The following is an 11,685-nucleotide window of genomic DNA, read 5'->3' as shown; positions in this document are numbered from 1 at the left end:
GCCGCTAAACATGACTATGTTATTATGCTATCCATTATTTTCATTCTTGCTATTTACGAACAAAAATATAATGCTAGAAGAAATGCATCTGAGTGCATTAAACATTACAGTTTTTTTGTCTTTTTGTTATTGAGACAATATAGTTTAAATAGAGATGATGCAACATTGTTTTTACTATAGATATGAATGCAGAGATGCCTTATTGAACACATCACCGCCATCTTGGATGAGGAGGTGGAGTGATAGAGGTCTATAACTTATGTGAAATTGTTTCAACACTTTTACAGTACAAACTGGATCCATTGGCGTCAGGGGCGGATCTAGCAGGGTGGCAGGGGTGGCAGTTGCCACCCCAAACGAGAGCTTCCCCACCTCTGTTGCCACCCCAACTAGCGACAATGAATTCAATTAATAGTTATGGCAAATCGGACATTAAGCGCATGAAACTCTTTTTTCCCCGACAACATTGAATGCAACACAACGTAACCTGACACCTACTGCTGAGTAGCGGGAAGTGCGARAGAAGGACAGAGCACGAGGCAGCAGCATTGATGGATATATTACTGGACATTACGTGATTTATCGTAAGTCACACATGCGCCATTGCTGTCCATTGAGTCAGGAATATCGGTGGTCAGGAAAATACTACAATCACGCAAATAATCAGAACAACGGACGCAATGTTTAGCAGTTAATTCAACCATAGATAATGGTAATAAGGGCTTCAGATTTCACAGGTGAGGAAAACGTTTTAATTTAAAGAAAACATTGAACAAATGAGCAGTGGGTCAGTTATGCTAGCCTAACTGTTAGCCTGCTACTGACTTTGATAGCCTTAGCATGTGCTGCGCAGTTTGGTGTGTTTTGGTTGTTAGCACTAAAACAGGTCAACCCGTCCACCACGTCATCAGTAGAGCAGCTGTTTATTAAATCAGCTAATCAACCGCTGCTGTGCTCAGGCGAAAACTTATTAATAATCACAATATAGACATTAAGCCTGACAACGTAATGTAACAGACTGAATGTTCTGTTTTAGTGTTTTTGCTACTTTTTTGTGTGGGAAATGTTTGTTTTTTGGTGTTGATTCCCCTGATCGGTAATCTCTGCTCTCTCTGCTCGTTGAGCCGCTATTTGTCGGTTGCCAAGGCAACGGGTCGTGTGTAATACCAACACACAGCGAGGAAAAGCAGAATAAAAGTTGTTGGAGCTATTTTTTCTTTATTTCTTTATCCATTTGAATTTTGTTACTTTATTCATAAATTTCTATTTTTGGTATTATTTACAGAGTTTATTTGTAGGTTGATAATTGTTGATTTTATTTATTTTTTTGTTTTATTATTTTCTTATTTATTTTCTAAATTTAGACAGGAAGTAATGTGGGTCAGTCCACATAGATAAGTGCATGGGCCTGGAGAAGGACCAGCAGGCATTTGGGTTTGGGGCCAACGGTTTTTAAGAGTGGTAGCATGAGAACAAATTAAAGTTTAATCTCTGTAATTGTTTGGTGAAAGAGGAAAATAAATCACCAAGAACAATCAATAAGTTTGGACATTGAACCTTGTTTTGCCCGTGTCGAGAAACATGACCCCAGTGCCTTAGTAGTGGCTTGGTGGAACTTTTATTGGATGTTTGGCTTTGCAAACAGTCAGAAGTGGTTCTGTCTAGTTTGGTTCTTCACCTGTTTATCAGCTTTAATTGTAGTTTTATTGTGGCGTACTGCAGCCGCTGCAATTCCTAAAACAAGCGACAAAAACTGAGCTAATCCCCTGTGTTCTCAAAACATGGTGATATTTATAATAGTTGTCAAACTACGGCTCCTACAGCGTATTAAAAATAAAACAATTGACCAATATAAGGGAAATTCGCCAATTCTTGTATCTTGACAGAACTAACAGAAACTAAACTGTTTATAGATTTATATCATGGAGAATTGATCAAACATCAGTTTTCTAATCTTTATTTTAAGTCGTATTTAATAGATATAACTAATAGCAAATGATGGCGCTACTGATATTTTTGCGACAGATTTCTCCTTGTCCTGTATTGGGAAAAAATGGTTTTCTGGACACAATGAATCACATAGCGACCAATAGGTGCTGTCCAGTCCAGTAATACATATCAATTAGCAGGAGTATGAAAGACGTAAAAATAATTAACTATACTATAGTACATTAAGAAATTGTATTTAAGCCTCGGTGCTACATGAAGCTCATTTTGAAACAATGCAAGTTAAAAACAATATTTCGTATATTGTTATATGTTATATATATATATATATACTGCCACCCCTGAAAAAGTCCCTGCCACCCTCTTGCCACCCCATAAATATTTTCCTAGATCCGCCCCTGATTGGCGTTATCTTTTACAGGTAAGAATGAAAGAAAACATATGTACGTGTATTTGTCTATAATAATGTAATTTTGCAATTTCCAAAACTTTCTACATTTCTGAATGTAGAAACCTTGGGGGTTTTTTCTGTCAAGATGGTCTGTCAAGATGGAATGCTGAGTGTACCTTCATGAGAAATAATATGAATTCTTTTTTTTATTTTAGCAAAAAACTGTTGTGAAACAGTCAAAAATTTAAAGGGGTCTGAATAATTTCTGTACCCACTGTATTAGTGTGTGTCATAGAGATTGGTCCATTTACTTGTATTAGCTTACTGGTAGATCTCCTCATGTTGAGATCTGTGTTTTCAGTGTTTTATTTTGAGGGTTTTTTTGTGATTATTAGTCTGTTCCCCTGTGAGTCTCTGTGTCTTCCTAGCAGTGTCTAGTTCCCTGATTACCCTCCCTGTGTATTTAAACCCACTTGTTGTCTTTGTCTCTTGTCGGGTCCTCGTCTATTGTTCGTCATCTGTCTGCTCCCAGTGCTACGTGTGTCTTTGAGTTTGTTTCTGGAATTCATTATTAAATCACCCTATTAATCTACATCCTGGGTCTGCCTGCGTCTACCTCACCACCCACACCACAGATCATGACACCTCATTCAATATGATGGACGCTGTGACGTATATCAGCTCAATGAGGCATCTATGCATTTATGTCTATGCTAACAGTCATACCTAACATAACAAAATAACCTAGAAAGAGTTTCCATATGAGGGTGTATTTGGAAGCATGCTATAAATTCTTTGCTTCTCTGAAGTGTCTGTTTTAAATGCTAACCTGCCTCTGTTCTATAAAACCTTGGGCTAAGGAAAGGAATGAGGAGCATGGGAGGAAATGGGATTTAGCATAAATTGCTATAGGGCTTGAGTGTCCACACCATAATTGTTTGCCCTCTTTGTCCTTGTTGGTGATGTGATGGACTGTATATCTCCAGGGTGTACCTCACCCACTGACTAGTGACCCTCCCTATAAACCCAAAACAGGCATTAGCTGATATCAGAAATGCATAAATGTAAAATTTTAATTTTTAGTAAGAACCTTCCTATTGTCCATAGGACAAATGGGTTTATTATTTGAAAGTTACTGTTCAATTTTCTTTTTAATGTTGCTAGAACATTAAAAAGTTCTATGTAATTCTATGTAAGTTCTATGTAATACTAACAAACACAAAGCACCATGTTAAGGACTTTAGTCAATGTACAGGTGTGGGACATGGACTCCCAGGGTTCTTCTCCCTTTCCAGGGCTTGGTGGAGTTGTTGGAGGAGGAGATGGAGTCTGGCAGAAATGGCTGGTAAGCCACTTCCACCTAAGGAGAGCTTCCAGCCTTTTACCCTTCATCCTCCTCTACAACATCTGCTGCTCCTTCCGGGTCCTCACCGCCTGAGTTTCCAACCTTTGATTCCCTGGTTCCATCACCATCTGCACGCATACGCCTTGCTACCGCTTCAAGATCTTCTCCACAGCTTCTCCGGTGGCTAGCATAGCCTTTCCTGTGCCAGCAGCAGCTACAGCAGCCTTTCTGTCTTCACCAGCAGCCTCCATGTCTTCACCCATAGTAACTCGGCCTGTTGTAGACCCCGCTACAGATTATCCGCCATCTCCATCACCAGCCATGACTCTAGTGGCTTCTGAACTGACAGCTTCTCATTCGCCAGCTCTGTGCTTACTCCAGGGTTCCAGGCTACTCAATCTCTTGATCTCCACAGCGTTCACTAATATCCAAGAGGGTCAAGGAGAACCCACCCTAGTCCCCATGCAACGTCTTGTCATGGGTCATCTACCCGAGCTCCCAAGGTTAAAAACATCCCTAGGGCTCAATGAGAGGACTTCACGGCCCTTCAATTGACACTAACACTCAACTAACAAACACCACTCAGAATTAGCCGGAAAAAACTTTGTGTTCCAGTCATCTGTATTTTCATACCTATTTGTGTTTTTAGCCTAAAATTCAGGAGCTTGTGAACCACTACTGCATTGAAACACATTTGTGATTCACAGTGGCGCAAAAAGTGGGTATGCAGGGTATGCAACGCATAGGGGCGCAGCACCAGAGGGGGCGCCAAAACCCTGTCTGGAGGGGGCGGCGCACCGATGATGTTCTCCCATACACTTCAGCGCGCCTTACGCTCCTTCACCTCGCGCACATAACGATGTAAATGTAGCGAGTTTTACTCTTCACCAATCGTTGCCTTGGGGGGTGGAGAGCGAGTGAGCGTCACTCCTTCACCCTGACGTTCCTTCCTTCTGAAGGGGAGGGGGGTCGCCGATCTATGTTTTCGCATCCACCTGAATAATGTGTAGTTGCGCCACTGGTGATTCAACACAGACGATAACAGACATTATTTCATTTTTGAAGCATCTTCTGTAGAGGAAACAGTGGACAAGAAGACGTGAGCCTTTTAGACTCATTGATTTTCTGGTTCATTTACTCATGTTATCCAACAGTCTAGTGTATTTGTGTGAGAGAATGAAAGAACAAAAGGTAGAAAAACTTGCATCCAGTTACAGGTGGTGGCATCTCAATAGGTCTAAAGACGAAAGAGCTGCCTTTGAATGCTACATGAAAAGGCAGGGAGGGATGAGATATCTGACGATACCGTCATTTCTCTGATGGCAACCATCCATACAAATAGGAAGCTATGTAAGGAATCTTCTCTTCCTCTCTCTCTTTCTCCTTCATGCCTTTGTGTAGTCTCTCTATATCAGTGAAGCGAGGAGGGCTGCTTTTCTTTGGTTTGATGTGCTCACTCTCCCATGCCACTGGGGTGTTGGGAGTCTTGTACGACAAGACTGATGACACCAAGCGGGGCGCCACTCTTTTTGTGCGCGCGCGCGCGTGTGTGTGTGTGTGTGTGTGTGTGTTTTAAAGTGTTAGGGGTATAACATGTCAAACCTATTCATCATTTGCCAGTGCCATCTGCTGATCAATTAGGGGAGAACAACGGAATCAGTGACTCGATGTTGCCACTCCTCCACAGGGCCACACACACACACGCGCACACACACACACACACACACACACACACACACACACACACACACACACACACACACACACACACACACGTGCTGGTCTGTTTGATTACAGAAGAGTCTACTAGTATTTCACTATTTCATCGTGTTAAATATTTTTTGTTCTAGAATCACATCTATGTTGTCAGCATGTTCAACGTATTTTAAACAAAAAAAACTATGGAAAATACATAAAAAAGTCCAAGTGAAGAAAAAAATAAATGTGACAAACTTACCAACAATTTTAGGCAGCAAATCAATGATAAACACATTAACATAAACTAAATAGACACATAAATAATGCAGCTCCAGGTCACTCCTTAAAAGAAAAAAACATTATCAAAGTTCAGTGAAGCTTGAAAATGTCAAGCACCTAAAGTGTTGCATTGAAGCAACAAATCCCAACAACATTTATAATTACTGGTCTGCCTTTGGTTGCAAGTTTTCATCAAAAGAAGTTTTCATCATTTTATGTTAATCACATTTGATTGCTGGTTTTTGTACTTCAATGTCTAATTCAAACAGGTGGTCTGAAATATCTTTTAATACAAAATAAAATCAAAATGTTTTTTGTGTATGCTTAAATTGAAACATTGTTCCATTTAGGAAAAAAGCTGCAATATCCCAACAGTGTTTTCTTCACTGTGTTGTGTATTGTCACATTGTCAGTAGGATTTATTGTTCATGTTCAAAACAATAAATAATAATCACAATTCAATCTTTGAGATTCTTACTGATGACTTTGCTTTTTGGTAATGTGTTACTTCATCCAGAACAGCAAATACACTGTTTTTCTAGCAGCATCACATGATGTCATTCCTTTCCTGGTGCTTCTTGGTCCTAGAAACACCAAGAGAACATGTTGGCTTTTTTTGTATAATTTATCATGGCATGGTGTATCTGACAGTAGAGATAAACCATCTTACAACCTGGAAAAGTTCTTAGGATTTTATATTATGTCCTAAATTAAAATATGGAATTAAATTTTTTTCTTAAATAATTCTAAGTTGTTTTTTTTTTTCAAATAATTGAACAAAGTCATACACTTCAAGTAAATGTGCTTTTTTAATGATCTTGTTAAATAACCACTGGTAAAACATAATGTATTTATTTGAAATTTGATCTTTTATTTTGCATGACAAGCCATTTAGGAATACTGTGTCAATTGTGGAAACTGCTTCCCCTTCATGTGATCTTATGATGTCACAACAAAGTCAGTTTATAATGGTAACTCCACCCAACTCAACGAACAAGTTCACATTGCTAAGCTACCATTTCCTTTTTGATTCTGCCTGTAGTTTACAGGTTATCTCACCAAGGAACCAGCTGTTTCTGGAGATGGTTGACGGTGGGTTTGTCATCAAAGAGCCCTCAGCTCCTGCTCTGCTGCTGTGCCCCACACCTGCCTGTGGTTTGGCATTAGGCCTGGCCTTCCAGTTTCCTTGCAGTGGGATCAGTGGCAGGTAAAAGCTTTGAACTTTGCTGCAGGTGGAACAACTTTGAACCTTCACAAAGTGTCGCTTACTAAAAGAGCATGTCTGTTCATATATAAATAACACTGAGCCTTTCACAAAAAAATCCCACAGAAAGACAGCCCACAATGACACAAGCAAACCTAAGCATGTTCATTCACTGCATTCCTCTGTGTAAGAGACATTCGTAAAACATTACATTCTGAAAGTCTCTGCTGAGAAGCAACAAATAGACCATTTTTGCACTTCCATGATGCATGAGCAAAATAGGTTAGTGCAGTGGTCCCCAAACTTTTTCCTGTGAGGGCCACATAACTTTTCCCTTCTCTGGTGGGGGGCCGGAGTTAGTTTGTAACAGAAAAAGTGTTACATAAATACAGCTCTACTCAGAAGTTTACATGCAGTCGTTACAGACATGCATGTCATATGATCTAGCTTTTTTTTCAATTTTTTACCTTTCACAGAGTGGAAGGATCATTTAAGAAATAATTTTAAGCATAAGAACTTGGTGCAGAACTTTACTTTTTAACTTTAATTTACATACATTTCAGAAATTTACACACAATCACAAATAATACCTCTATACTCTTACCGAGACCTGGGAGGCCCAACTTTCTCCATAGTTAGTCGTACATCCGTCCGTCCGTCCATCTATAAACAAGGATTTGCTGACTCAGTCCAGCTTCCTTGTTGTTTTAAGTTGTATCAAAATTAACAGTCAAATTCAAAACACTTAAGTTATTGTATTGTAAGTCATTGTACTAAGTTACAGTAGAAATAACTTAGTACAAGCCATTTCTACAACTTCATTTACTTGACTTAACTGTCTTCAGCAATTATATTAATATAAAAATGATGAGTTATGATAAATTTTATATAATTTGCCTCCACTTCTTTAAGGTTTTAGATTATGACATCAAATTGAGCAATAACAGACATGGACTCAGTTTAACAAGTTTGAAGAAATTTTCAAATGAAATTTTCAACTCATTTTTATTTTAAATCAACTCTAATATTAATTTTTAACTGTGTTCTTACAACTTTATAAATTATGTTTGTGAGACTAAATAAGAAACAAAATTATATTATTTTGTTCAACTTAGAAAAACTGCTTTCCAGTCCATCACAGAGAGACACACAGGACAGACAAGAATGCACACACACTTCAACCTGGGGACGGACTAAAGATACCAATTACCTAACAGTCATTGTTTTGGACTGTGGGAGGCTGGACGCGTGTTGTGATCTAGAATTAGCATGGCATGGCAGTCAAGGATTTGTGAGTATGGGGAATTTTACTGCCATAAGTCAAGAGAGCACAGTTTCGGTTGGAAAGCAAGATTTCATCTCTTTGTTCTCAAAACTTATAATGCTTGCATTCAAAATTTTTGCTCTCTTTCAAATGTTCTCTGTGCTCTCTCAAATCTTTGTGCTCATGCTCATACTTTCTCCTCAAACTCAAAAACTTCTCTCTGCACGGATTAAATTTCCACTCTCAAAACTCTCTGCTTGCTTGTGCATTCTTTTCCACTCTCCCTCGAAACAAAAAGTACAGTCACCTGGCAACCTCTCAGCCAATAGAATGAAAGTGTTATACTGGGTGGTGGAAGCCTCCTTGAGGGTGCATTGGCTTCTTTCTAGTGGGTGTGTGACTAGATACATATGTATGAATCTATATCAATCTAAACACAGATATTAATAGAAAACAATTAAATAGATACAAATCAACAGCCATTCTTTTGAAAGCATGCCGTGACTCTTCAAAGTATAACTACCGTATTTTCCGCACTATAAGCACCTAAAAACCTTCAATTTCGTCAAAAGCCGACAGTGCGCCTTATAATCCGGTGTGCCTTATATATGGACCAATATTGAGCCACAACAGGTCTAGCAACTATGGTAAGCAGCCGCCGCCTTCATTTTCGCCCGTAGAAGAAGCGCGTGGTGCATGCTGGGCTAGTTGTCAGAACGTTAGTGTGTAATCTATTAATAAAGTTTGACTGACCTATCTACCTACCGACTGTCTAGAATCAGGTCGTCTGCAGGTCATTTAGCACCACGTTCTCCATGAACATGCTGTGCGCAAACGGAGAAGGGTGACCATCGTCCGGCCACGCCCCGGCCCAGTTACGGAAGGCTCTCCCCGCCGACAGGAGTCAGACTGTTTTGTTGACATTCACTTTAGTGCAGCTCCATCTAGTGGATGCATAACGTAACTCCAACCTCTACTGTAGAGTCTATTCTATGCGCCGTATAATGCGGTGCGCCTTATAGTGTGGAAAATACAGTAATCTCTGAAAGCTAAACCCCACCCATGGCTAATTTGGAAAAAATTCAGCGAATGTGGTGGAGTCAAGAAAAACGGCAGAGTGAGGGATGGGTGGGAGTGTGATCATGACAAAAAAGAAGCACTCTTGTCAACGTATCTACTTTGTTGCTACTTTTTTCAATTTTTCAGACTCCTACAGTAACTTTTTTTTTCAAAACAATAACTAATAAAATCAAATGAGCAACTCTTATTCTATGTTGTTGGAGATCTTTATGGCCACAGCGCTCTGCAGCTAGGCTGCAGCCTGTCTGTCCTGAGTCTGCAGCGAGTGGCCATTAGCCGCTGTTAGCTTATCCAGCCTCCTCAGCACAGTAGTCAGTCTGACACAGTCAACACCAAACCTTCACCAATGGTCGGAGCAGAGAAGACTCATTTCACTCTGTGTACACACTGAAAATAAATCACACATATAAAGTTGAGTAATGCTATTGATCAATGCTCGATAGTCGCCATGACAACCCTTACTACTGCAAATTCTAATTCGGCATTGGGCAGGTGGGGATGTAGAGGTAGAGAGACTGCTGTGCTTTTATACCCAAATTGGGGCTGTGACGAAGTTGTACCAAGCTGTACTATTGAAAATTCAACTGTCTAAGAAAGCCAGCAGTTAGACACTTAGGCAAAATAATGTAGAAATAAACAAATTGCACAAACATGTCAAAATTTGCACAGAAACAAAGATAGAACTCCAAACTTTTTAAACAGTTCATCTGCAAAAAAGTTGATTTGGGGGTTAGTTTTACTTTAAGTTGTATCACAGAGCAGAAAGCTGACATTGTTTCTCCCTGCATCAGTTGGTGGCGCAGAAAAGCAGGCGATACTACAATTGATGGTAAACACACAGGCACACCCACTAGAAGGAAACACTTTCATTATATTGTCTGAGATGGTTGCCAGGCAACGGTACTTTTTTGTTTTGAGAAAGAGCAGACAAGAATTTGCAAGTGAGCAGAGTGGTTTACGAGTTGAGATTTGATTGACGCAAAGACAAGTTTTAGAGCAAGGAGAAAGGTTTGAGAAAGCACAGTAAATATTTGAAAGAGCGCAGAAACTGATTTCAAACTGAAAATGTGTGCTCTGGACTTATGGCAGTAAAATTTCCCTATATTTGTGCCACTCAATATTTTATAAGAAAACAAAAAATTTGAATCATTGAGACTTGAGCTCATGCTGAAAACATGTTTGCTCATATTAATATGCAGATGTACAATAATATCAGCAATGTGACACAAATATAAATCTCATATCCTACTTCAAACTAAAGCAGTGAAAGTTATTTGATCTGTGCTGTGGCTCCTCTCAGTAGTAAACTTGCTTTTAGCAGAACTTTGTTGCAAAAGCAGCAAATAAGTCTGAGTCAGAGTATAAGGGAGCAGATAGTCTGCCTTTGTGTGTTTTTTAGTTGTACTTATAGTTTTCACACTAAAACTGATTATTCCAGTATAACAGAGTCATGGGTATCTGTAAGATGATGGTCGTTCAAACATGATCCTGAAGAAACAGCTGACTCATCAGAACTGATTTCACATCTTCTCCTATGCAATGGTTCATTCCAGAAGGTAAAAGGAGTTGGTGAACCCATGTTGTGTTTCCCAAAGGGTTTTATCAGCCAGTTATGGCTTACTGGTTCTTTAACTCCCATGAGAAACTCATGGGAGTTAAAGAACCAATCAGCTTAGGCCTGTTCTTTTATTCTTAATGTCCTTAATTTTCTCCAGATTCTTACATTGATATTCTCCATGGAAGGAAAATATCAAAATCTATTTTGCCTACTTATTTTGTTTCTTTGAAGAACAGTTTTTAAGTCATATGAGGCTTTTTAGGAGTCAGCTAAATACCTCACAGTCAAATTTAGAACACAACAGTTTGTAGAAAATGTAGTTTATTAAAAAAATGGAAACGACTTCTCTGAATGTCTAAAGTCATGCATACTCTACATTTGCATTTCAAGTCTTGACTCAAGGAAAAGCACACATCGCTTTATGTGCGGAGTCTCTTTTAACATCCTCCCTGTGCTAAAGGGCCAGAGCTGCTACATCCTGATTGCTGTTCTTTTTGAGTTCTCCTACACCCACCAGATCAAAAACAGGCATGTTAAGGTATTTGGTGATTTAAATTATTGTTCAGTTTTTAATAACACCTCCCCCCCACCTAATTAATTTTTTTGAATAAAGGGACTTATTCAAAAATTAATTCTGCATCATATGAATAATTTTTAAAGCAGTTTTTCTTCATGTTCCATCAATTGTTTATTAAGATGTTATGAATTTTTATTTGTGATTATTTTAATTAATAGCTAAATAACAAACACTTTAAGCTACAATTTCAGTTTTCAATTGTTGTCTCAGCTGAATGATGATTTGTAGATATACACACAACCACTGTTTCACAAACTGTTCCATTTACTTTTATAACATGTTTGATGCTTTTACAATATTACATCAACAGTATTGGTTCCTAACATAGATTAATATTTTTAT

General features: G+C 38.8%; 1 long non-coding RNA gene across 1 annotated transcript in view; it reads left to right on the top strand.

Moving 5' to 3' along the window:
- Positions 1 to 546: 546 nt before the first annotated feature.
- Positions 547 to 11,685, top strand: part of LOC103462290 (uncharacterized) — a 15,019-nt gene continuing 3,880 nt past the window's right edge. Inside the window, exons 1-2 of the long non-coding RNA XR_533319.2 lie at positions 547 to 584; positions 6,703 to 6,867. This is a non-coding gene — a long non-coding RNA (uncharacterized LOC103462290). The remainder of the gene's footprint in view (positions 585 to 6,702; positions 6,868 to 11,685) is intronic.

This window comes from Poecilia reticulata, linkage group LG3, assembly GCF_000633615.1.
Source record: "Poecilia reticulata strain Guanapo linkage group LG3, Guppy_female_1.0+MT, whole genome shotgun sequence".
NCBI classification, from domain to species: Eukaryota; Metazoa; Chordata; class Actinopteri; order Cyprinodontiformes; family Poeciliidae; genus Poecilia; species Poecilia reticulata.
This window is presented reverse-complemented; position numbering and strand designations above follow the sequence as displayed.